General features: G+C 43.5%; 1 protein-coding gene across 4 annotated transcripts in view; it reads right to left on the reverse strand.

Annotated features, from left to right (window-relative positions):
• LCP1 (lymphocyte cytosolic protein 1) overlaps positions 1–25349 on the reverse strand; it is a 104993-nt gene that overhangs the window by 57119 nt on the left and 22525 nt on the right. Inside the window, exons 1-2 of one of the 4 annotated variants that reach the window (XM_059892110.1) lie at positions 9148–9210; positions 7761–7843 (exon numbers count right to left, since the gene is read on the reverse strand). The exons of 2 other annotated variants lie outside the window; for them this stretch is intronic. The gene's annotated coding sequence lies outside the window, so the exon portion shown is untranslated. 4 annotated transcript variants of the gene reach the window in all.

The raw sequence follows: 25349 nt of genomic DNA on the forward strand, positions 1-25349 counted from the left end.
ATATTCATTTAAGGACTGATGCTGAAGCTGAAACTCCAATACTTTGGCCACCTGATGCAAAGAACTGACTCATCTGAAAAGACCCTGATGCTGGGAAAGATTGAAGGTGGGAGGAGAAGGGGACGACAGAGGATGAGATGGTTGGATGGCATCACCAACTCAGTGGACATGAGTTTGAGCAAGCTCCACGAGTTAGTGATGGATAGGGAGGCCTGGCATGCTGCAGTCCATGGGGTTGCAAAGAGTTGGACACAACTGAGTGACTGAACTAACTAAATAGCTATAGCTGATTCACTCTATTGTACACAATTACATTCCCACGAAAATAATAATGTCACAGTGCTCATCCATAGAGCTGTGTTAGAATAGAACAAGACAAAGTGTGTCAACTGCACAAAGCAGTGCTTGGTGAAGGAGGAAGAAAGGAAGGAAGGAAAGGGCAGACGGAGGGAGGGAAGAAAGAGACAAATAAAAAAGGACCAGAACTTCTGTTACAAAATTATCTTGGGGGAAAAAACCCAATTTCCATTATGAATTGTATGAAATATTATGTAGAGTCACTGCTTAAAATTCACACTTGTTATGTGTGTGTGTGTGTAAATCTAGATTTCACACTTATGCTTTATCTTCAAATGATCTTAGCTTGGCTTGCTCTGGCTCCTGTACCACTTCTCTCCTCCGGAGTCCTTGAAGTCAGTTTCAAAAGCAACTGCGGAATTAGTAGATGATACCCACCAGAAGCCAACAGGAACACTATTGGCTGATCTCATGCTGAGTGGTCAAGGGACTCTGGGCTCAGTCTTGCCTGAGATACTTACTGTGGAAAGTACCTTCTAACAGTTGAGGAAGTGTGGCCAGAGTGGGAAAATGTTAATCTTAAGATTAGCAATCTTAAGAAAAGCCTGACCACATCCATTATGAGTCATGAAACGAGAAGAGATCTCTGAGTATTGGTGATGAAGACCGCTGGCCTACGACTCCTCACTCTCGGGTACACCGATGCTTGGGGGCTGATTCTGTTGGCCTTTTTTCTGCCTCTATCTCTTATCCACTCCTGAATTCTCCAGGCATTTTTTTGGAAAAACACTAAAACATTGTGCAGTTGACAATCGTGTCCTAGGGCCGACAACGGAAGCTTCTATTTATTCTCAATAAGGCAACCTCATTTTCTATGGGCTCCTTGGAATAATAGTTCTTTTGGAATCTCTAAAGACAAGCTCCTTCTCATAAAAAAAAAGACAGGAGTTACAGGTAAATTGAGGCAGAAATTTGTATTTGTTTGATGTACTATACTTATCTTCACTTTGTTGGAAGCCACAGTTCAGGGGGCAAATATTTACCAATTCCAGTTTACTCATGGGGTATGCTGTAACATTTCTTTTGTCAAAATTTTAAATAACTAAATAGCCTAGTTGAATCCCTTCCTAACTCTTATTTTAAGGACTTTGCACCATCGAATCCTCAAGCATTTATATATTTGTTTGTCAATTATGTTTTGTATACCAGGAGACCCATGAAAAGCAGAGTTCGGATCTCTGCCTGATAGAAAATTAGGAATAATCATTGAATATTCCATCACAGAAAGGAAAACTTAGACTTATTAGAAAGCAGCCAGTGGATCATGTGAGAAAATACAATGCAAAGAAAACAGGCGAGGTTTACACATTTAAGAAACTGTGAATATTAGAATGGGAAAGAGGCAAGGCATCAATCTCCGCTCCGACCAGCTCTGTGACCTTGGACGTAAGTCTCCCCAAACCTCAGTTGGTCATCTATCGTAAGATGATGATAACATCGCTCTTAGGCAGTTTTTGTGTAGAGATATAAAAGCAAATACTTGTCAAGTGCTTGGCACGATGCCCCACAAATAGTAAGGGCTCAACAAGTCAGTGGGGCTTCCCAGCGGCCTCAGTGGTAAGGAATCCACCTGCCAATGCAAGAGATGCAGGTTTGATCCCTGGGTGGGGAAGATCCCCTGGAGGAGGAAATGGCAACTGCTCCAGTATTCTTGCCCGGAAAATTCCATGGACAGAGGAGACTGATGGACTACAGTCCTTGGGGTCACAAAGGGTCGGACACGACAGAGCGTGCATACACACACGAGTTGGCATTGATGGTGAGTGTGGCAGAGTGAGAGGTACACAGACTGATGAACTGGGGAAACGGAAGAGGAAATGGACCCAAGAGCAGAGCCAGGGAGTAGAAAGCACTTTCCTCTATTTTGTAGATGAGGAAACCAAGCTTAAGAGACCTGCTGGGGTTCCACGTTTAGTGAAAAACTAGAAAAGGGAACCCAAATTTGCTTGCTTTTTATACCATGCTTATTTGTCTCATGCACAGAAACTGTAGATACTGAGACTCACAAGCTTTAAAAAAAAACTGACATTATGTATGATATTTAATCCATTTATATTACATGCATTATATTCAATCACCAGACAGATTAAGTGTCCCAACTATCTCTCTCCATGGTCACAGGAAAGAAACAGGGACTCAGGGATATTTTGGTGAAAAATCTCAAAAGACAATGAAGGAAGGGAAAAATCTGAAAAAAGTCCTCAAAGGTGCCTATGATTGTCCATCTTGTCAAAGGGAAATTTTCTTAAATGTTATAAAGCATGGGAAGTGAGGGGAAAGTTCATTCACGTCTTTGAGATGACGAAAAGGGGGCTCAATATGCAAAACTGCATACGTGTTCCTCATTTTCTTCTCACTTTCTCTTTGCTTCCATGATGTAGCTTTCTCTATAAGGAGTGTATATTTCACTCTTCTTTCTCATCTGGCCCCCCTGGTGAAGGTAATGTGAGCAGATGACATCAAGGACATGCAAAGGATCCACATTTTAAAATGTGACACCTGAAGTTAACAAAGATGCAATTCTAGTTCGAAATTTTGCCTGAGGAATGGCGAAAGCGAAGAGGGTGCAGATAGTATACAAATGCATTCGTGCACCTCTTCTCTTCATTTGGATCTACAGTTTGGATAAATACTGGTGACAACTACCAAACTGAGGGATCCAACTGCAGGCTATCATTGAATTGTAAAGTAATTAGTTCATTCATTTACTTCCCTCTCGAAAGTACAACCAGGAGAAAAAAAAAGGAACATAAATTATTTGGGAGGTTGCAATTCACAGGCAGCGTTAATTTGTCTGTCAAATTTGGTGTCTTGGCTTTTCTGCCTGTAGAGAATGTAATCTATAATCTCTTTTCCATTTTAGCTCAGCCAGTCAAGAGGGTGTGTGGGGGGGTGTGTGTGGGGGGGGTGTGTGTGTGTGTGTGTGTGAGAGAGAGAGAGAGAGAGAGAGAAGGAGAGAGAGAGAGACAAAGACAGGTGTTGAGGGGGGAGGTAGAGGGAGATAATACAGACAGACAGACAGACAAAGAGAGACAGCATGAGAGTGTGTCCATCTGTCCGTGGAACCGCTGCTAGACTAAAACAAGAATCAATGTTGCAGCCACAAAACTGTGGTTTTCTTTGCAGGTTCCTCAATTTAACATCTTAGCTTTTCCTTCCGCCAGAAAAAACAACCGACCATATTGGAGAAACAAGCCTCCTTAGAACTTAAAGTGGGGCTGAGGCAGGCATGGCTCTGAAGTTGAGCAAAACTCATTTTAACTCAGTAAGTGGGTCACTTTTTACCTCTATTCTTCAGCTCACAATTAAAACAATCTTTTATTCTTTGGCAGTTTTAGGACACCTATATTTGGCCATTACTATATAATTATAGATATGTGTGCTTGGTATATCTATAATTATATAGTTATAGCCAAATATAGGTGTCCTAAAACTGTGAAAGATTGTGTGCTTGGGTATAAATACAAACTTGTTTAATTTATTCATGTCTATCAATCACAATAGTTAGAAAATGGGAAAGCCACTTGGCTAAAGTATTCTAACCTTCTAGGATGGAGAACTTTTCAAAGCTTTAGGGGTAGAGATATTTTGTGACCTAGGCTCTGGTCTATAAGTTGGTAAAAACAAAACAGTCAAGAGCAAAGAGGGACTGAGTAAATACTGATGATGTTGACAAAGAAGAGTCTTTAAAAAAAACAATTAATAATACAGATGCATTTATCTGGGATACATTATTATTACTTGAGTGCAACTCAAGGGTCTAGGCACAAATAACCATCATGGTCTGCTACCTGTTTATTCCAGGAGGTTTTCCCTGGAATTTAGCAGTTAATACAAAGTTGATTCAACTGTAGAAAAGTGAAGTAATATCAAATATTCGAAGCATTAACCTGCTTTCATACATGAAGTACCTATGTCACAGGATTGCTGGGATGACTAAATGTATTAATATGGTCAAAACACTTAGAAAAACAATTCAAAATAGTGCTACAGAAGGCTTAGCTGTTACTATAAAGGTAATGAACTGAAATTCTTTGTTCCCTATATGCTGTTTGTAGTATCTTATAAGACGGAGCGATTATGAAATTACTGGGAAGACTGATGTAATGACTGAAATTGACTAACAAAACAAGGGGAACGGTCAGTAGCATAAGGAAGTTGAATCAGGAGGGGACTGAGGAAAGCAAGGGGGGATGGCCATCCGGGGAACTCGGTGTTCACAGTAACTGGAGGGAGATGCCCCAGATGATGAATATCTGATCAAGTGGAACTTCTTAGAACTTCAAATGAGAACAACGAGAAACATGAAATCTTTTGATTTCAGAAGTGCGTTAAAAAAAAAGAAAAAGAAGTGCATTGCCATCTGGCAAAATAGGGAAACTTGAAACTCTTGTAAACTGCAGACACTGATTAGTTTTATATTTTGCTGGGCCATTCTAATTTTTATTTCTTCAGGATTCAATAGGTAGATAGAATAGAATCATTGGATGGTATCTGTGAGTTGGAAAGCTAGCAAACAAACAAAAAAATCCTAAGAAGGCAATTAGATGAACCTAAATGTCACTTTGGCAGCCTGGTGGGAGGGGAGTTTGGGGCAGAATGGATACATGTATGTGTACGGCTGAGTCCCTTTGCTGTCCACCTGAAACTGTCACAGCATTGTCAACTGGCTATATCCCAATATAAAATCAAAAGGTTTTTTCTTAAGTAGCTGAATTTAAAACCAAGGAAGGATAAAACATGATTTTTCTGTGAAAAGTACAATAAATAAATAATGTCATTTTGCTATAAAATCTATTAGTCATAAAGTCATTAGACTTTATAATCTTCACAGACTTTTGACTCTTCATAAATATAATCTTATGAGAAAATGTCTTAGTTTTATTTTATCAAACTTGATTTTTTTAAATATTCATTTGCCACCTCTCCTATATACACAGAGAGGCCTTTGCTCTTTTTGTAACAAGAAGAAGTTGGCAAGAGATTTTTCTGAGAAGAGTGCAAAGTGAATAAGGAAAAATCAATGATACCTGTTCCTGTGTTCTTGGTCATATGCTTACGATCAGGTACATAATTTTGGTATGGGTAGCTAAGCTAATGTGTTTAAAACATTTAAAGCTCAGTTAATGTATTTAAACTAAAATAATGAGATTGATTTTGCCTGTTGGCTACAGTCATCAGACACTTTCTTCAATTCCTTGAAGTCAATGTCCATTTAGTGCTCTAAAATGAAGACTAGTGCTTTGACAAAAAGGAAACGTGTTAGAATGTAAAATACTATACTGTTGTTATATCTTCTTGCATAGCAGTCACTGGGGGAACTCAGTAAATATTAAATTAACAAGTGAGACCTACAAAAAGACTTCCATGCATTTCTAAGGAACTGAGAAAAACTGAATAAAGATCATGAGCACCTCCTACCTGCCAGGATGGACACAGAGCAGGAGCTCAGACTGTCGGCAAATTAAGGGCTTGAAAACAATATGATTACTGCCCTACTTAAAGCATTACGCAAACAAACACAGAAGAAAAAATGGAGGCAAGGAAGGTGGGGCAGGAAGCAGTAGGAAAGACCTGCAAAAGGACAGAGGTGTTTACATAAAAAAGAAAGCACTTGGAAAAACCACTGGAGTGAAAAGAAGTGAAAAGAGCACGGAACTTTCTGGCGGCTTGTGGTCTTGGGCACCTAGAATGTGGGTGTCAGGGGAGTAAGAAGATGGTGGGCGGCAGCTAGAGCAGAAGGAAGTGACAAAGAAATGAGGTTGGGGAAGTGGTTGAGGCAGGTCGGTGGAGGCGCACAACTCTTGAGTAAAATTACGCATTCATTAAAAGAGAACACTTCTTCATTCGATTATTATATGAAACCCACAGTGCTATCTCTTACTTATGAAAATGTTTCTGGATTTACGGCAATTTTTTTCTTTTCTTCTTTCTCTCTTTCTTCAAATCGTAAATGCCAACATCTCTTCATTCAGCTTCAGAACTAAAAACCTATCACGATCTACATCTGGGGAAAAGATGCTGGTGTGGAAGAGAGGACCTGGAATACACAGATGCTTCCAGAGAGGCAGGATAGAGCCTGAAATCCTGGCTTCTCACAGCCCCTCCCCACCTCCAACTGCCCAGTGACCTTGGGCCACTTCTTTCAACAACTAAGCCCACTCCTCATCTCTAAAGGTTGTTGGGTGTGGGCAGGGAGAAGGGGGAGAATTAAATGAAGTCACGCATAGAGAGTGGCTTACGCAGTGCACTTATCAACAGTAAGTGTTATTACTACTTTCTTTGTCCTCTCTAATTTAAATAAATATATTTGAATGAGAACGTTACTTGTTGGTCTCCCATTCCCCAAAGGGTTCAGCAAAAGAATTAGCTTGTTGTTCAGTCGCTGAATCATGTTCGACTCTTTTGTGACCCCATGGACTACAGCCCGCCAGACTCCTCTGTCCATGGGATGCTGGACAGAACACTGGAGTGGGTTACCATTTCCTTCTCCAGGAGTTCTTCCCAACCCAAAGATCGAACCTGCGTCTCCTGCATTGGCAGGCGGGTTCTTTCCCACTGAGCCACCTGGAAATTAGAAATGGTGTTAAAATACTGAAATTGTTTCCCAAATTACATATTGTTTCGAGGCATAATCTATGAAGGAGACAAAATTTAAAATGTGACAAAAGAAAACATCTTTGGGATAGCTAATAAAATGTCCCACCTCAGCAGTGTTGTTCACAGGGCATGATCCAGAACATTTTTCCCTGATATTACTGGGGGTAAACGAGAATGAAGAGAAATGGTATTTTGTAACATATCATGATAATTGATGATTTAACAATCTAAACTTGATTCCATTTTCACTTCCTCCCAATGTAAAGAAAATACTGACATAATTTTGCATCCTAGTTCATTTTTTTCTCATCAATATTTTTACTTAAAACATGACACAGTATATTTTCAATCTGTTCTTTTAGGGGGTTCAATCCTTCTCCCTCAACTCCACATTTTTGCTAGTTTAAAACGGGTTCAAGTGAGATGTGTCCAACAATATTGATGATCACATTTTACAACTTCAGAAATTCACATTTACAGGTAAATCGTTAATTCCATTCAAATTTGTGCAAAGACGTTCTTTAAACCATTTTATTTACTAGAAACCAATTATGATAAATTTATGCAAATTCAAAATCAAGGTGTGTGTGGATAAACCACCTTTATTTTAATGATAGTTTTTTAAGTTGTCCTGAGGAGGTAATTTTAGAAAACAAGTTGCTATAGTTAATTGGGCTTCCCAGGTGGCTCTAGTAGTAAAGAACCCACCTGCCAATGCAGGAGACATAACAGACATGGGTTCGATCCCTGGGTTGGGAAGATTCCCTGCAGGAAGGCATGGCAACCCACTCCAGTATTCTTACCTGGAGAATCCTGTGGACAGAGGAGCCTGGTGGGCTACAGTCCACGGAGTCGCAAAGAGTTGACTGAAGCAACTTAGCACATACTTAATTAAGAAAAATTAGGTTTTGATAAGTATGCTGATAAATGAATCCATTTGCAATCTGAATGGCTTTTATGTTTATCATTTGTCAACGGTTCTTAATATCGTTGAATAATGACAATTAATCAAGGCTGATGTTACAAGTTTCAAGGACTGAGTTTCAACAAAGTTTCTGGAATAAATATCCCATAGCAACTTTATAAGAATTTCTATTGCAGACAGAAGCCCTTCCTCCATAACTTAACGGTCATTTGTATGGTTATGAGGACATCAAGTAGTTCAGACAATTCTACAAAGCAGTACAATTAAGCAACACAAATTGCTTTTATTTTTAGAGAATAAATGGAGAAGAGACAGCCTCTAGTTCAATGTGGCTACTAAGCACACCCATTAAAAACCGTTGGCACCAAAAATCACTCAAACCACCAGTGTCACACTCAAGATGTTAACATATCCACTAAAGTACCGTAAAGAAGCTTTTTCCTTTAAAGAAAAACATAACCACAGGAGCTAAAATTAAACTATCCCCATCAGGCCAATGAGCAGTAATGACCATCTAAATGATCAATATCCACTTTCCTGAGAACATTTGAAAGTAGATAAAATCACAGTAAACAGCCTCCCTGAAATAAAGCAATACAAATAAATCAGAACATGGTTTGGTTTTAAAACGAAAAAAAAAAAAAAAATCATGTGCTATAGGGCATAGCACAGGGAATTCTGCTCCGTGTTATGTGGCAGCCTGAATGGGGGAGAATGGATGCATGTATATGTAAGCCTGAGTCCCTTCCCTGTTCACGGAAACCATCACAACAGTGTTAGCTGGCTACCCCTCAATGCAAAGTATGAGCAAGCACTGGGACATGAGTTTGAGCAAAGCTCCGGGAGATGGTGAAGGCCAGGGAAGCCGGGCACGCCGCAGTCCATGGGGTTGCAGACTGAGTGCAGGATTGCACGACTGAATGACAACAACACAAAACAAAAAGATTTTAAAAAGGAAAAACAAAACAAAACATAGCTTTTGGGGAAGGAGTGATAACTGTGGATAGCTGGAGAAGTCACCTCCCAGAGCAAGATCGGAGGGGACGGGAGGGGTTCCCCTCTAGGCGACCACACGGGGTGGCTGCAGCTTTGCTGAGCACTTCACCTGGGGCGGGGGCAGAGTTCACGGGGGACAAGCGTGACAGGTGCTCGGATCTCTAGTCCCCTGAAAGCAGAGTCCACGACCCACAGAACCAGAACCGCCCAACAAGCAGAACATCGTAAGCACTCGGGAACGGTAAAAAAAAGACAGAGAGAAAATTTACCTGGCAGCCAAACTGTTCTCAGTGGTGCTGGCGTGTGACCAGAAAACCCCTTCTTTCTGATCTGGAGAACAACTTTGTTAACCCCGGGTGTGTGGTCACAAGGCAGGAAGTTACTAGAATGACAAATCATCAGCCAGGAAAGAAATAGATTTTGTCTTTATAAGGACATTTTACTTAACGTGTTTTTTTTTTTTTTTCCTCATGTCCCCTCCCCCACAAAAATCACCTGACAGGTCACACTGAAATCCAGAAGCTTCTTACCACTTCCTCTTTATAAAGCATTTTTCTCTCTCCCTCCCTTTCTTTCTCCTCTAGCTGGCTTGTAGACGCTGGGCTACTGAAACCTGTTTGATTTCAGATAACTACCTTGACTTTTCACTCTGACCCTAATTGAGAATGCAATGCTCTGGTGCTTAGCTTCTGACAGCAGAGATAAACAAATTATTCATTTTTAATGAAAGAGCCAAAGGAAGAGGTGGCGGTGTCCCCAAAACCAGCTAAAAGGGATTTCCTTGGGAAAGCCTCGCCCCAGGAGAAACCAAACCCCTCTTAAGAGTCCTGAACAATGATCTTATTGGTGCAAACACAACAAAAAGATCTCTTTAAGGGAAAGGGCTCAAAAAGAAAGATATATTATTTACTCACTCTTTTATTTATAGAACACCTATGTACTAGGGATCTCTTTAACCCAGTTAAAGATTTCAATTATTTAGACGTTTCCTACCAAGAACACCTACAGCAGTGACCAGGTTCAGTGGGTTGGCTAAATTCCTTCCTAGTCTTCCCAAGTAGCTCAGCAGTAAAGAATCCACCTGTCAATGCAGGATGATGCAAGAGATGCAGGTTTGATCCCTGAGTCAGGGAAGATCCCCTGGAGGAGGAAATGGCAACCTGATCCAGTATTCTTGCCTGGAAAATCCCATGCAAAGAGGAGCCTGGTGGGGCTACAGTCCACGGGGTCACAAAAATTCCATGACTGAGCACACAAATTAATCCTATGGACCAGGTTTATTTTCTGAATACACATTTTATAAAATTAGCAAAAGAATAAAAAAACTCAACTCTATGCCAAAACCTTGACTGCCCATCCTGAGGGCTAATTCTTATCTTCAAAGGGAAGTGCTCAATGCTCAAAAAGCCTAAACACTGGTTGTGAAGGTTGTGTAGCATCCTGAGTCATGCATGACAGAACGTTACTCATTGCCTGTCTCCATGTTGCCTGGAGCCTGTGTAGCTCCAGCGACCAGCCTGCTATGGAGGAAAGAGAATCTGAGGCTCTGCTCCGGCTGATAGTGAGTTAAAGATGTTTTGATCATTCAATAAGTTTCTGTATTTGCAAAGGCTCTGGTTGGGGCAGGGCAGGGAGCTGCCCTTATACTTCTTTTGCTTCTTTGATTTCTCCTCTAGAAAGTTCTTGCTTCTGACCTCAAATGTCGGATCAAGCCCTTCTGGTATCTCCATCTACTTCATTCGCCAGCGGTGTGACAATGTCTTGGTCAGAACCCTACAGGGGCCATCTCTGGGGAGAGGGTGGGCAGAAGAACAGGAAGAGATGGTGGAGATTCAGCCTGTTCTAGAGTGCTTCACCTCACAGAGAACCCTCAACCCTTTTGTGACTCCCCAGGGAAGACTGAGGGGGTGAACTAGACCTCATTTTCTCCATTGCATCTTTCAGTTCAGTTCAGTTCAGTCACTCAGTTGTGTCTGACTCTTTGCGACCCCATGAATCACAGCACGCCAGGCCTCCCTGTCCATCACTAACTCCCGGAGTTCACTCAGACTCATGTCCATTGAGTCAGTGATGCCATCCAGCCATCTCATCCTCTGTCGTCCCCTTCTCCTCCTGCCCCCAATCCCTCCCAGCATCAGAGTCTTTTCCAATGAGTCAGCTCTTTGCATGAGGTAGCCAAAGTACTGGAGTTTCAGCTTTAGCATCATTCCTTCCAAAGAAATCCCAGGGCTGATCTCCTTCAGAATGGACTGGTTGGATCTCCTTGCAGTCCAAGGGACTCTCAAGAGTCTTCTCCAACACCACAGTTCAAAAGCGTCAATTCTTCGGTGCTCAGCCTTCTTCACAGTCCAACTCTCACATCCATACATGACCATAGGAAAAACCATAGCCTTGACTAGACGAACCTTTGTTGGCAAAGTAATGTCTCTGCTTTTGAATATGCTATCTAGGTTGGTCATAACTTCCCTTCCAAGGAGTTTGGGGTTCAAGAGGCACCTAAATTCTTTCAGGACACCAGAGACACATCCATGCATCACTGTGACAGGACTGATCACCCTACAAAGCAGCCAAAGGCTGGTGGTTTCCACTTTGGTGGGTCAATCATCGGTCATCCATGCAGCAGCACAGATAATGTGGTGGTCCTAAAGGATGAAAGTATGTGAGATCGCTGTGGATCTCCCTTGTGGTTTCAGGATGGAATGGAGGGGTGACAGTAATGTTTCATAAAGAAGAACAGAGACTCATCTCATTTACCCTCTGCTCTCCCGTGTCTACTGGAGCCTGGTCATCAGACCTCCGAGGATCTAAAGGAAGAACAATATACACTGCAGCGTGGCTTCAGTGGGTGTTTGAGTGCCTGTCTGGCAGCGCTGGTGATTCAGAAATGAGTAAGACACGACCGCAGCTCTCAAGGAGCACACAGTCTAGAGGAGAAAAACATGTAAGTCAGTAAATGTCATCGATGAAAGAGGTGAAAAGGCAGTGGAACACTGAGCCAGAGGCAGATGTCAGCAGAGAGGATGTTGGAAGAGGGTGAAATGTGTGGTTATGCCTAGCAGCTGATTCAGGTCAAAAAAAAAAAAACAACACACATCGGACTCCAGGCGACATCTACATTCTAGAAGATGAAAGCCATTGAATTGTGCTGCCTGCAACCACCCACCTGCAGGAACCCTCCATGCGAGCACTGGCTCAGCCCTGGCCCCACCTCAGCCAACCACCAGCACCTCACCCACATCCTGAGCCACTCCTTCAGTTGTAATCTCACCATCTGCCTCCCAGCAGCACCAGGCCACCCAGTGGAGGCAGGCAACTGTTTGCGTGTTAGACCAAAGTTTTTTCAGAGGAGTATTTTATCTCTGTCAGTGTTTAAAATTGCTTGTGCAGCATGCTAATGAACAGTAGACCCATCTGGGTTTCATTATTCTTAGGGGCTTCCCTGATAGCTCAGTTGATAAAGAATCCACCTGCAATGCAGGAGACCCCAGTTCCATTCCTGGGTCGGGAAGATCCCCTGGAGAAGGGATGGGCTACCCACTCCAGTATTCTTGGGCTTCCTTGTGGCTTAGCTGGTAAAGAATCCACCTGTAATGTGGCAGACCTAGGTTTGATCCCTGGGTTGGGAAGATCTCCTGGAGAAGGGAAAGGCTACCCTTTCTGGTATTTTGGCCTGGAGAATTCCATGGACTGTATATCCATGGGGTTGAAAATACTTGGACGCGACTGAGTGACTTTCACTTTCTATAGATCATGCCCCACTGATGCTGCTTGACTTTCATTTTCACTTTCTATAAATCATGCCCCGAAGATGGCCTGTGCTCAGAGAGGACTCCTCCCACCTCCTACCCCACCATGCACACACCTGTCCTGCCACCTCCGCCACTCCCCTGGCCTGTGCTTTGCCTTCCCTCTACTCCTGCAGCCCTCCCTCCTGTATCCCACCCCCGTATGCTCACAGCCTCAGTCCCTAAAACATCAGCTGCTATGCTCCAGCCACTGAACCGCTGCTGCAGAAAGTCCCAGAAACAGAGTTGAAATGCTATAAATTCAAGCTACTTGCCTTTGAATTACTTCTTAGACATACTTTTGTTCAATTTCATTCCTGCCTGACAGCAGGCATCCTCAAACTGGGGTTCACGGACTCCAAGCATTTTATGCATGATTTTGTGTATGTGGGCTTTTTTTCTGGCTTCATCAAACTATTTATCATAGTATCAAAGAGATCATCACAGAATCCCAAAGTTAGACTGAAGAGATTCTCGTCTCTCGCCTCAATCTCTCATTCCACCCTCCTGCATCCTTTCCTGCCCCAAGATTCCTGCCCCTGTTGACTGAGATGATACCTAAGTCATCAGGTGTGAATCCCTTTCTCCAGCCTCCTCAACTCTCACAAGACCCACCTTCTCCTTCTCTTTCATGCTTAGAGGGGGAGGTGTCATCTCTCCTTTCAAGGTCAATAGGTCTGCATTTTAATCTTTATCTTGTATCATCTGTTTCGATACATTGCTCCATCAATTATCTCATGTTTTTTTAGCATCTTTAACTGCTTATGATTTCTCCATCTGCCCTTCACACACTGTGGGAATTGATCAAAGGGGACAACACCTCTACCTCACCCTACTGCCCCTCCCCTGCCCCTGATATTTGATTCACAGGGCATAAGAGTAATTAAGATGAACATAATCTCCGTTTTTGCAGAATGTCCACTGTAGTCAAGGATGCAGACCAGTGACTTCACAGTGGTACTCAGAACCACGACAGAAGAAAAGCTGGGTGCCCATGGAAATACACACCACTAACCCAGACTCAGGGTCTGGGAGGCATGCAGAATAAAGACTAGGAGTACAGATGCTGGGCCACTTCTCTGGTTGTCAAACCTCAACTCTACTGCTGTATTGGAGAGGAAATGGCAATCTACTCCAGTATTCTTGTCTTGAAAGATCCCATGGACAGAGGAACCTGGCAGGCTATAGCTCTTGGGGTCATAAAGAGCCGGACATGACTTAGCAACTGAGAATGCACTGCTGTATTAGGTGTGTGACCTTGGGCAAATTATCTACTGTTTTTCATCTAGAAGGTGGGGAGAAGGATAGTGTCTGTTTGGTACGCTGCTGTGAGGGTGACATCAACTGATGCACACAGAGAACTTGGAAGAACGTGTGGCACATAGGAAATGCAATGTAAGTGTTAACTAGTCTTTTACTATTTAGACCAGGCTCTGGACTTGGATGCCCTGGTGGCGCAGATGGTAAAAAAAAAAAAATCTGCCTGCAAAATGGGATACCTGGGTTCATTCCCTAGGTCAGGAAGATCCCCTGGAGAAGGGGATGGCTACCCACTCCACTATTCTTGCCTGGGTAATTCCACAGACAGGGGAGCCTGGTGGGCTACAGTCCATGGATGGGGATGCAAAGAGTCAGAGATGACTCAACGACTAACGCTTTCACTTTCTGGACTAGATAGTTCACCTACATTATTTTACTTATTCCTCAAAAAATCCTATGAATTAGGTATTATTTTTAAATTTCCTTCAATTTTTTTAAAACTACAGTTTCCAAATCTACACTACCTCTCCACTGTAGAATTATACACTGACATCTTTGCTCTGAGATGACTCAGGACCTCCCACCCAGGCTGGTACAGCATGCTCTCCTACTGCTGCTGCTGCTGCTGCGTCGCTTCAGTCGTGTCTGACTCTGTGCAACCCCACAGACGGCAGCCCACCAGGCTCCCCTGTCCCTGGGATTCCCCAGGCAAGAACACTGGAGTGGGTTGCCATTTCCTTCTCCAATGCATGAAACTGAAAAGTGAAAGTGAAGTCGCTCAGTGTGTCCGAACCTCAGCAACCCCATGGACTGCAGCCCACCAGGCTCCTCCGTCCATGGGATTTTCCAGGCAAGAGTACTGGAGTGGGGTGCCATTGCCTTCTCCGTGCTCTCCTCCTACCTGGGCTTGTTTCATGCAACTTGTTTGAGCTTTTGACTGTTAGCAGAAAAAACACAAACAGAGGTCTTGAATGTGCTTCCATGATTCGACTTGGTCTCCTGTACTTCTGAGTCCACTGACCATGAGAAAACCACGAGCATGCCTGTTGGCTCAGTCATTTCACTCATGTCTGACTTTTTGCATCACCATGGACTGTAGCCCACCAGGCTCCTCTATCCATGGGATTCTCCAGACAAGAATACTGGAGTGGGTTGCCATGCCCTCCTCCATGGGATCTTCCTGATCCAGGATTTGAACCCCACGTCTCCCGCATTGCGGGTAGATTCTTCACCACTGAGCCACCAGGGAAGCCCTGAGAAAACCACATCTTTGTTCAACAGGAAAGAGGAGATGCGTGAGGTGAACCTGAACCCACTGCACAGCCCAGGCCAGTTCCAGTTGACCCATGTTCCGAAGCAGTCATCCCAGCTGACCCAGGAACCTAGGTTCCTTGCTGTAAACAGCTGAGATTTGGAAGTTGTTTACTAGGCAGCCTTAACACAGAAATGGATGACATGGGAACTTCCCTGTAAGTCCAGTGTCTGAGACTCCACGTTCCCAATGCAGGGGGCCTGACTTCAATTCCTGGTCTGGAAACTAGAACCCACATGTTGCAACTAAAGATCCCACAGGTGGCAATGAAGATCCCACCACCTGAGGCAACTAAGACCCAGCATAGCCAAATAAACATTAAATTAATAAATATTTTTAAAAAGAGATGACTTGGACTTCTTCCCCAACCGTTTAAAATTGCAGTCCTACTCTTGTCATTTTCAATCACCCTCATCCTGCTCTATAGCTTCTACAGATTTAATACCTTCTAAAGTATAGCCTTTTAAATTAAGCGTACTGTCTCCTTCCAAACATAAGCTCAGTGGCACTAGCAGTAAAGAACCCACGTGTCAATGCAGGAGATTCAGGAGACTCGGGTTTGATCCCTGGGTCAGGAAGATCCCCTGGAGATGGGAATGGCAACCCACTGCAGTATTCTTGCCTGGAGAATCCCATGGACAGAGAAGCCTGGAGGGCTACATTCCAGAAGGTTAGAGAATTGGACATGACTAAAGCGACGAAGAGACTCAACGTGCATGCAGTTTAGTTCAATTCGGACGCTCAGTTGTGTTCGACTCTTTGCGACCCCATGAACCGCAGCACGCCATGCCTCCCTGTCCATCACCAACTCCCGGAGTCCACCCAAACCCATGTCCATTGTGTTGGTGATACCATCCAATCATTTCATCCTCTGTTATCCCCTTCTCCTCCTGCCCTCAATCTTTCCCAGCATTAGGGTCTTTTCAAATGAGTCAGCTCTCCAGATCAGGTGTTCAAAATATTGGAGTTTCAGCTTCAACATCAGTCCCTCCAATGAACACGCAGGACTGATTTCCTTTAGGATGGACTGGTTGGATATCCTTGCAGTCCAAGGGACTCTCAAGAGTCTTCTCCAACATCAGTCCCTCCAATGAACACGCAGGACTGATTTCCTTTAGGATGGACTGGTTGGATATCCTTGCAGTCCAAGGGACTCTCAAGAGTCTTCTCCAACATCAGTCCCTCCAATGAACACGCAGGACTGATTTCCTTTAGGATGGACTGGTTGGATATCCTTGCAGTCCAAGGGACTCTCAAGAGTCTTCTCCAGCACCACAGTTCAAAAGCATCAATTCTTCAGTGCTCAGCTTTCTTTATAGTCCAATTCTCACATCCATACATGACTACCGGAAAAACCATAGCCTTGACTAGACGGACCTTTGTTGGCAAGGTAATGTCTCTGCTTTGTAATATGCTGTCTAGGTTGGTCATAACTTTCCTTCTAAGGAGTAAGTGTCTTTTAATTTCATGGCTGCAATCACCATCTGCAGTGATTTTGGAGCCCAGAAAAATAAAGTCAGCCACTGTTTTCCACTGTTTCCCTGTCTATTCGCCATGAAGTGATGGAACCAGATGCCATGATCTTAGTTTTCTGAATGTTGAGCTTTAAGCCAACTTTTTCACTCTCCTCTTTCACTTTCATCAAGAGGCTCTTTAGTTCTTCTTCACTTTATGTCATAAGGATGGTGTCATCTGCATATCTGAGGTTACTGATATTCCTCCCGGCAATCTTGTTTCCAGCTTGTGCTTCTTCCAGCCCAGCGTTTCTCATGATGTACTCTGCATAGAAGTTAAATAAGCATGGTGACAACATACAGCCGTGACATACTCCTTTTTCCTATTTGGAAACAGTCTGTTGTTCTATGTCCAGTTCTAACTGTTGCTTCTTGACCTGCATACAGGTTTCTCAAGAGGCAGGTCAGGTGGTCTGGAATTCCCATCTCTTTCAGAATTTTCCATAGTTTATTGTGATCTACACAGTCCAAGGCTTTGTCATAGTCAATAAAGCAGAAATAGATGTTTTTCTGGAACTCTCTTGCTTTTTCTATGATCCAGCAGATGTTGGCAATTTGATCTCTGGTTCCTCTGCGTTTTCTAAAACCAGCTTGAACATCTGGAAGTTCATGGTTCGCGTATTGCTGAAGCCTGGCTTGGAGAATTTTGAGCATTACTTTACTAGTGTGTGAGATGAGTGCAATTGTGTGGTTAGTTTGAGCATTCTTTGGCATTGTCTTTCTTTGGGATTGGAATGAAAATTGACCTTTTCCAGTCCTGTGGTGACTGCTGAGTTTTCCAAATTTGCTGACATATTGAGTGCAGCACTTTCACAGAGTCATCTTTTAGGATTTGAAATAGCTCAACTGGAATTCCATCACCTCCACTAGCTTTGTTTGTAGTGATGCTTCCTAAGGCCCATCTGACTTCACGTTCCAGGATGTCCGGCTCTAGGTGAGTGTGAGTGAACACACCTTCGTGATTATCTGGGTCATGAAGATCTTTTTGTACAGTTCTTCTGTGTATTCTTGCCACCTCTTCTTAATATCTTCTGCTTCCTTTAGGTACATACCATTCCTGTCCTTTATTGTAATTAAGTTTATAACATAAGCTTAATTACAGGCAGGTCTTTAGTGGCTCAGTTATGGAATGAGATGAAGTAGTGAATGAATGTTTACTGCACTTTTGCTTAACAGCAAAAATATGAAAGTAACAGGGGAGTGAATAAATTGTGGTTCAGTATAGTGGAGAAGGCAATGGCACCCCACTCCAGTGTTCTTGCCTGGAGAATCCCAGGGACGGGGGAGCCTGGTGGGCTGCCGTCTATTGGGTCGCACAGACTCGGACACGACTGAGGAGACTTAGCAGCAGCAGCAGCAGCATAGTGTCTAGCAGGGAAAATGAGTAAAGTAGAACTAGATTGCCAAAGCAAGAGAAAATCTTAAAAATATAAAGGTGGTGGAAAGCAAAATTGCAGAATAATACCAATATAATCTATACATTTTAAAGAACTATTATAGTGTGGTTTCTGGATGTCTCTATATATGTGGGTGTTCATAATAAAAACATGTCTAAGTAATAATAGATAGCAGTTCAAGAACATAGTTACCTCTGGCAAGTTAGGGAGACAGTGGGAAGGCAGGCAGAAGAATCCAACTATGTCCACAGTAAAACGTTGAGACTTGGCAAAAGTAGGTGTTGAATACATGAGTGTTGATTAGGATACTCTCTTTCATCACATTTTAAATACTATTCATTTAAATTTAAAAATTACTTTTTTGATTAATAAGATCTTCACGGGGCTCAAAATGTAAAAGATGCAATAAATTATTCAGTAAAAATATTATTTTCCAACTCTATCCTCAGGCAACCTAATTCTTCTTTTTTAATAATGGCTCTTTCGAGATATGATTCACATGCCATAAAACTCATCTTTTAAAAGTGAAATTCAGGTGTTTTTAGTATACTGACAGAGTTGGGCAACATCACACTATGTGCTTCCAGAACATTTTCATCACCCCCAAACGACACCTTGTACCATCAGCAGTTACTCCCCATTTAACCCCACCTCCCAAACTGCCAGCTATTATTTGCACCAACAGATTTCTCTGTTATGGACATATTATATGAATGGAATCATACAACATGTGGTCTTTAGTGACTTGCTTCTTTTACTTAGCAGATCAGATCAGATCAGATCAGTCGCTCAGTCGTGTCCGACTCTTTGCGACCCCATGAATTGCAGCACGCCAGGCCTCCCTGTCCATCACCAACTCCTGGAGTTCACTCAGACTCATATCTATCGAGTCAGTGATGCCATCCAGCCATCTCATCCTCTGTCGTCCCCTTCTCCTCCTGCTCCCAATCCCTCCCAGCATCAGAGTCTTTTCCAATGACTCAACTATTCGCATGAGGTGGCCAAAGTATTGGAGTTTCAGCTTTAGCATCATTCCTTCCAAAGAACACCCAGGGCTGATCTCCTTCAGAATGGACTGGTTGGAGCTCCTTGCAGTCCAAGGGATTCTCAAGAGTCTTCTCCAACACCACAGTTCAAAAGCACCAATTCTTCATTGCTCAGCCTTCTTCACAGTCCAACTCTCACATCCATACATGACCACAGGAAAAACCATAGCCTTGACTAGACGAACCTTTGTTGGCAAAGTAATGTCTCTGCTTTTGAATATGCTATCTAGGTTGGTCATAACTTTCCTTCCAAGGAGTAAGCGTCTTTTAATTTCATGGCTGTAGTCACCATCTGCAGTGATTTTGGAGCCCCCAAAAATAGTCTGACACTGTTACTTAGAATATTTTTAAGGTTCATCCATATTTGTATGGAGAAGGCAATGGCACCCCACTCCAGTACTCCTGCCTGGAAAATCCCATGGACGGAGGGGCCTGGTGGGCTGCAGTCCATGGGGTCGCTAGGAGTCGGACACGACTGAGTGACTTCACTTTCACTTTTCACTTTCATGCATTGGAGAAGGAAATGGCAACCCACTCCAATGTTCTTGCCTGGAGAATCCCAGGGACGGGGGAGCCTGGTGGCCTGCCGTCTATGGGGTCACACAGAGTCAGACACAACTGAAGTGACTTAGCAGCATATTTGCATGGGCACTTCATTCCTTCCTACAGGAGAATAATACCCACTGTATGGACATGTTGTGCCAGTCGTTCAGTCGTGTCTGACTCCTCGAAACCCCATGGGCTGTATGTAGCCCACCAGGCTCCTCTGTGATTGAATCTGGGTCTCCTGCATCGCAGGTGGATTCTTTACCATCTGAGCTACCACAGAAGCCCATAAGGAGATATCACATTTTATTTATTCATTCATTAACTGATAGACATTTGAATTTCTTCCATGTTTTAGATATTCTGAATAACGTTGCTATGGACATTTGTGTACATGTCTTTTGTGTAGATATTAGTTTCAATTTTTTAATAAAATAATACATGTGCATAGTTTTAGAAGTCAAATATTACCTCCTGGTTTATAATGAAACACTGGTCTCCTGACACACTTCTCTACCTCTGACACCCATTCCACCGAAACAATTATTTTCAACAGTTTGGCCATCTCTCTGCCACGTCATATTTCTTGACGCTTTGCTTATACTATGCCTTGCTTGTTCAGGTTCAATATATTTTTTTAACTTCTTACTTGGGAGGTGAAGATTTATCCCTCACACTGTGTACACATCAGCCTTCCCAGCATTCTCTACAACAAGATATTAAAGGCTATGACACTCTTCAAACCAACGCGCAGTTTTCACAACGCCTATGTAAATATTCAGAGCTGAGTTCCGTAGAGAAAAATGTTTACACTTCCTTTCTTGTATCTTTTCTTTTCCATCTATTTGGCTTCTGTGTGCCCATTATTAATTCTATACCAAACTCTCTCCAACAGAACTAAAACACAATATGAAAAACCAAAAATCCAAACAATGGATCCAGTGCTCTTTTTTTTCCTCCTGGAGAGGTCCTTCCGAGAGTCTTCTGTTTTGCTCTCTGGTCCTGCTGTCCAGCTGCCATCTAGAAACTTCCATTCACCATCATCCTGGGAATCCCCTTCTTCCTCTGCATTGGATCATCTGCTTCTGGACCACAGACTTTCCACTTTCTTGGTCTACTTCCTTTTCTTCATTAGCACATCCTTTAGTTAGATTCCCAAAGAAGACTGCATGGGACAGAAACTTCCTGAGATGTTTTATAGCTGAAAACATACTCAATCTACCTTCGTTCTTGGAAGTCCACACAATCATTTTCTTTCAAAATTACGAAGAAACTGTTCCAGTGCTGGCTGTTGAGAGGTCTGCCAACATATGGCCCTGGCTTGGGACCATACCCACAAGGACATGACACTTGTATATCATTTTTTCTTTCTTTCTGGAAATATTTAAGGGTTTTACTATATGCCTGACATTGCAGGACTTTATGCTATGTCTTAAAGTGGGTCCATTTCCATCCACTGTGCTAGGGACTCAGTGGTCTCTTAATTTGGAAATTCAAGTATTTCAGTTCTGGGAAGTTTTTCTCTCCCTCTTTCTCTCTTCTTTCCTTACTTTTTTGATGTTCTTTTTCCTTGGGATCAGTTTTATTTCAGTGTTGGGCTTCCTGAACTGATCTTCTAATTTTCTGCCCCCTTGGTTTTTTCTGTTCTACAGTCAGGGAAGTTTTTTAACCTTTTCTTCAAAAACTCCTATTGAACATTTTATTTCTTTTATCATTTTTAAAAATAACCCAAAGCTCTTTATTTGAATCTCCCTTTTTTAAATGCAAGGTAGGGGTCAGGATGGGGTGAGGAGTGTCTTGGTGATCCTTATATAAGCTTTCTACCAGCCCTCCTGTCTGACAGCTCTTTCCTGCACCCCTGCCTTCAAAGACACATGTCACCTCAGAGGCCTGAGCTTTGTGAGAGTCTACAGTAGGCTTTGAATTCCTTCGTGTTCTCTCTCTTTACAAGCTTGGGGTCCAACTTTGGCATGTGTGCTCAGGCACTTTCCACAATCCATCAATTTAACGCCTTCAACATCCTGCTGATGTTGCCTCATTTGATATTGGTCTCTCCTACTAGACTGGGAATCCCATGAGGCCAAGGGCTGGGTTTGTCTTGTTAACCTCTAAACACGACACCTGGCATTTCTAAAGTATTTGTTGAATAAATAAAGTGAAGAGGGCTAAGCTGAGCTTTCAAGGATGAGATGGAAAGGAGAGGCAGAAATGTACTCTGACCACAGGGGCTGGCATGTGCAGAAGGTCGTAGGTGACAGAAAGCAAGGAACATCTAGAACCTGACACAGCTGAGCATTCCTGCAGTGACGAGTGCAAGGCAGGGACTTCCCTGGTGGTCTAGTGGCTAAGACTCTGCTCTCCCAATGCAGGGGGCCCAGATCCAATCCCTGGTTGGGGAACTAGATTCCATAGGCGGCAACTAAGAGTTCACGTGGCGCAACGAAATATCTCGCAACTAAGATCTTGGTGCAGCAAAAAAATATATATATATATAAAAAATTTTACGTCATTTATATTAAAAAAAAATGCAAGGCAGCTAGGGGTGGGGGTGGGTGAGGGTGCAAAGAAAGAGGAAAGGCTGGACAGTGTAGCAGAGACCAGATGGTGGTGTGTCAAGATGGCAGCAAGGCTGGTTCCTCCTGAGGGCTGTGAGGGACCATCCGTTCCATGCCCCTCTCCCAGCTTCTGCTGGCTGCTGGCAGCCTTTGGTTGCTTTGGTTTGCAGAGGCATCACCCACATGCCAGCCGTGTCTGAATTTCCCCTTTTTATGAGGAGACAGTCATACTGGCTGAGGGCCCACTCCGATGACCTCATATTAACGTGATCATCTGCAAACGGCTTATTGCTAAATAAAAGTGACATTCATGGGCATTGGGGATTAGAACTTCAACATCCTGTGTGTGTGTGTGTGTGTGTGTATGTGTGTGTGTGTGTGTGTGTTGGGCAGTGGCAGTTGGGGGGACACAATTCATAAGGGTCTTAGAAAGTGTCACAGTCAGACCTGTATTTCAGACAAATAACGGTACCTCCAATGAGAAGAAGGAGATGTTGAGGGCTGGAGTCGGGGAAAGGAGGATAAAGATCAGACCACTGCAGGTGGCTTGCTTCCACACAGTATAAGGTGATGACAAGCGGTGGGTAGATTCAAGGGACATGTGTTCAGATGAAAGGACAAGAAAGGACTGAGTGGACATATAGGATGAGAGTAAATAAGGGGTAGGAGGGATCAAGGATGCCCCCATTTCTGGATGGGAACCTGGGTGTGGAGAATGGTACCGTTCAATGAGTCAGGAGGTGGCGCAGTGATAAAGAATTTGCAGACGAGGGTACACTCTCTGAGTCAGGAAGATCCCCTGGAGAAGGAAATGGCAATCCACTCCAGTATTCTTACCTGGAGAATCCCATGGACAGAGGAGCCTGGTGGGCTATAGTCCATGGGGTCACAAAGGGTCAGACAAAACTGAGCAGCTAGGCAGGCGCACACACACACACACACACACACACACACACACACACACACAAGACAGGAATTCAGGAGGAGTGCATTTGGAAAAGAGGATTCTGAATTTAGGAAATGCTACCTTATTTCCTCAATTTTCTCAAAGGTTTTATAGGTCTAGCTCTTCTAAAACTGATCTGAAGGACTTGACTCAGTCTTAATGGCCTTGCAATATTTGATCCTGTTACCCATTTTTTATTTTTGCAAACTCTCTTCTCCATGAATGATTATTTATATGTAATTGCAAAATGAATAATTCCATTTTGAAATCCTGCTGTCACCTCAAATACCTAAAACTGAACTCATAGTTCTTCTGACAAAAAAGCTCATCCATACCCCATCCCTAACCTCAGTCCAGCCAGTGGTCTACCGTTAGCCCAGGACAGACCAGAGTATTCTCGAACCATATTTTTTTCTCATTCTCACACGTGGTCAAAATTGCATCTATTTTTCTCTCAAGCGTTCGTGCATGCTCATTCACTTCAGTCATGTCCTACTCCCTCAGTCCGTGGGATTCTCCAGGCAAGAACACTGGAGTAGGTTGCCACGCCTGCCTCCAGGGGATCTTCCTGACCTAGGGATCGAACTTACATTTCCTGCATTGTAGGCAGATTCTTTAACTGCTGAGCCACCAGGGAAGCCCCTTTTTCCCTCATGCTGCTGCTACCGCTGCTGCTAAGTTGCTTCAGTTGTGTCCGACTCTGTGTGACCCCATAGATGGCAGCCCACCAGGCTCCCTCGTCCCTGGGATTCTCCAGGCAAGAACACTGGAGTGGGTTGCCATTTCCTTCTCCAATGCATGAAAGTGAAAAGTGAAAGTGAAGTCGCTCAGTCGTGTCCGAGTCTTCGAGACTCCATGGACTGCAGCCTATCAGGCTCCTCCGTCCATGGGATTTTCCAGGCAAGAGTACTGGAGTGGGGTGCCATTGCCTTCTCCAATCTTGTGCTCTCTGCCTCTTCTACCTTATTTAAGCCCTTACTACCATAACCCTTGGGCCTTGCATCAGCTTCCCGATTCACAATTTCCTGCCTGGCTGCTCCTTAACCCACCCTGCCTCTCACCACTCACTGCATTACTTTTCATAAAGCTACACTGTCCTCCCAACACTGTCCTGCTTGTGAATCAGCTGACAGCACTCATCACTTCCAGGACAGTGTCCAAACTCAGCCTCCATCCATCTTTCAAGCCTCATACTAATACCATAAACCCTCTGGTGCTCTTCAACTGGTCTGTCAACCCTCTGACATGCCTGGCACACCTCTCACTTCATGTGTCAGACTCCCGTGCCCTCTTCCTGCCTGGTCTCCCCACCTCCTATCTATAAATCTCAGTCATTCTCCTAGAATCAACAATAAGACTGGCTACATAATTTATGAACCCCAGTGCAAAGTGAAAACATGGTCTTTCTGTTCAAAAATGATTAAGAATTTTCAGACCCTGACAGCAGAGCATGGAGCCCTTCTGAGCACAGGGCCCAGTGTGGCATGGGCCACACGCTCATGAAGTGACCCCCGATCCAAGAACCCTTCCTTGACCATCAATCTATTCTTTCTTCCCTTCCTAAAATCTATATTGTTTGTTTATAACCCATTCTTTATACTGACAGCATACTACCTTTGTCAGTTAATCTCTATGACTCTCTGTGTTTGCAGCATCTTTGCTGGTTCCTCAAGCTCTTTTGTTGTTGTTCTTGTGGTGGTGTGCTATGCTGTGCTCAGATGCATAGTTGTGTCTGATTCTTTGTGATCCCATGCGCTGTGACCTGTCAGGCTCCTCTGTCCATAGGATTCTTCCGGCAAGAACACTGGAGTGGGTTGCCATTTCCTACTCCAGGGGATCTTCCTGACTCAGGGATTGAACCCACATCTCTTGCTTAGCAAGCAGATTCTTTTACCACTGTGCCACCTGGGAAGCCTCCCAGCTGTTATTAGGAAATTTCTATGTGCCAAGCCCTCAGAAAATAAGATCGAAAGACTCAGTCTCACAAACTGGAGGAGTTAACAATCTGGGAGGTTACCAAACACACTGACAATTATCATCCCCCGTGACAAACACTGTGACAGAGACACGCCCGGGGTACCAGTGGCATGGGAATAGAGAAGCAGGCAGG

This window comes from Bos taurus, chromosome 12 (genome assembly GCF_002263795.3).
Source record: "Bos taurus isolate L1 Dominette 01449 registration number 42190680 breed Hereford chromosome 12, ARS-UCD2.0, whole genome shotgun sequence".
Lineage (NCBI taxonomy): Eukaryota > Metazoa > Chordata > Mammalia > Artiodactyla > Bovidae > Bos > Bos taurus.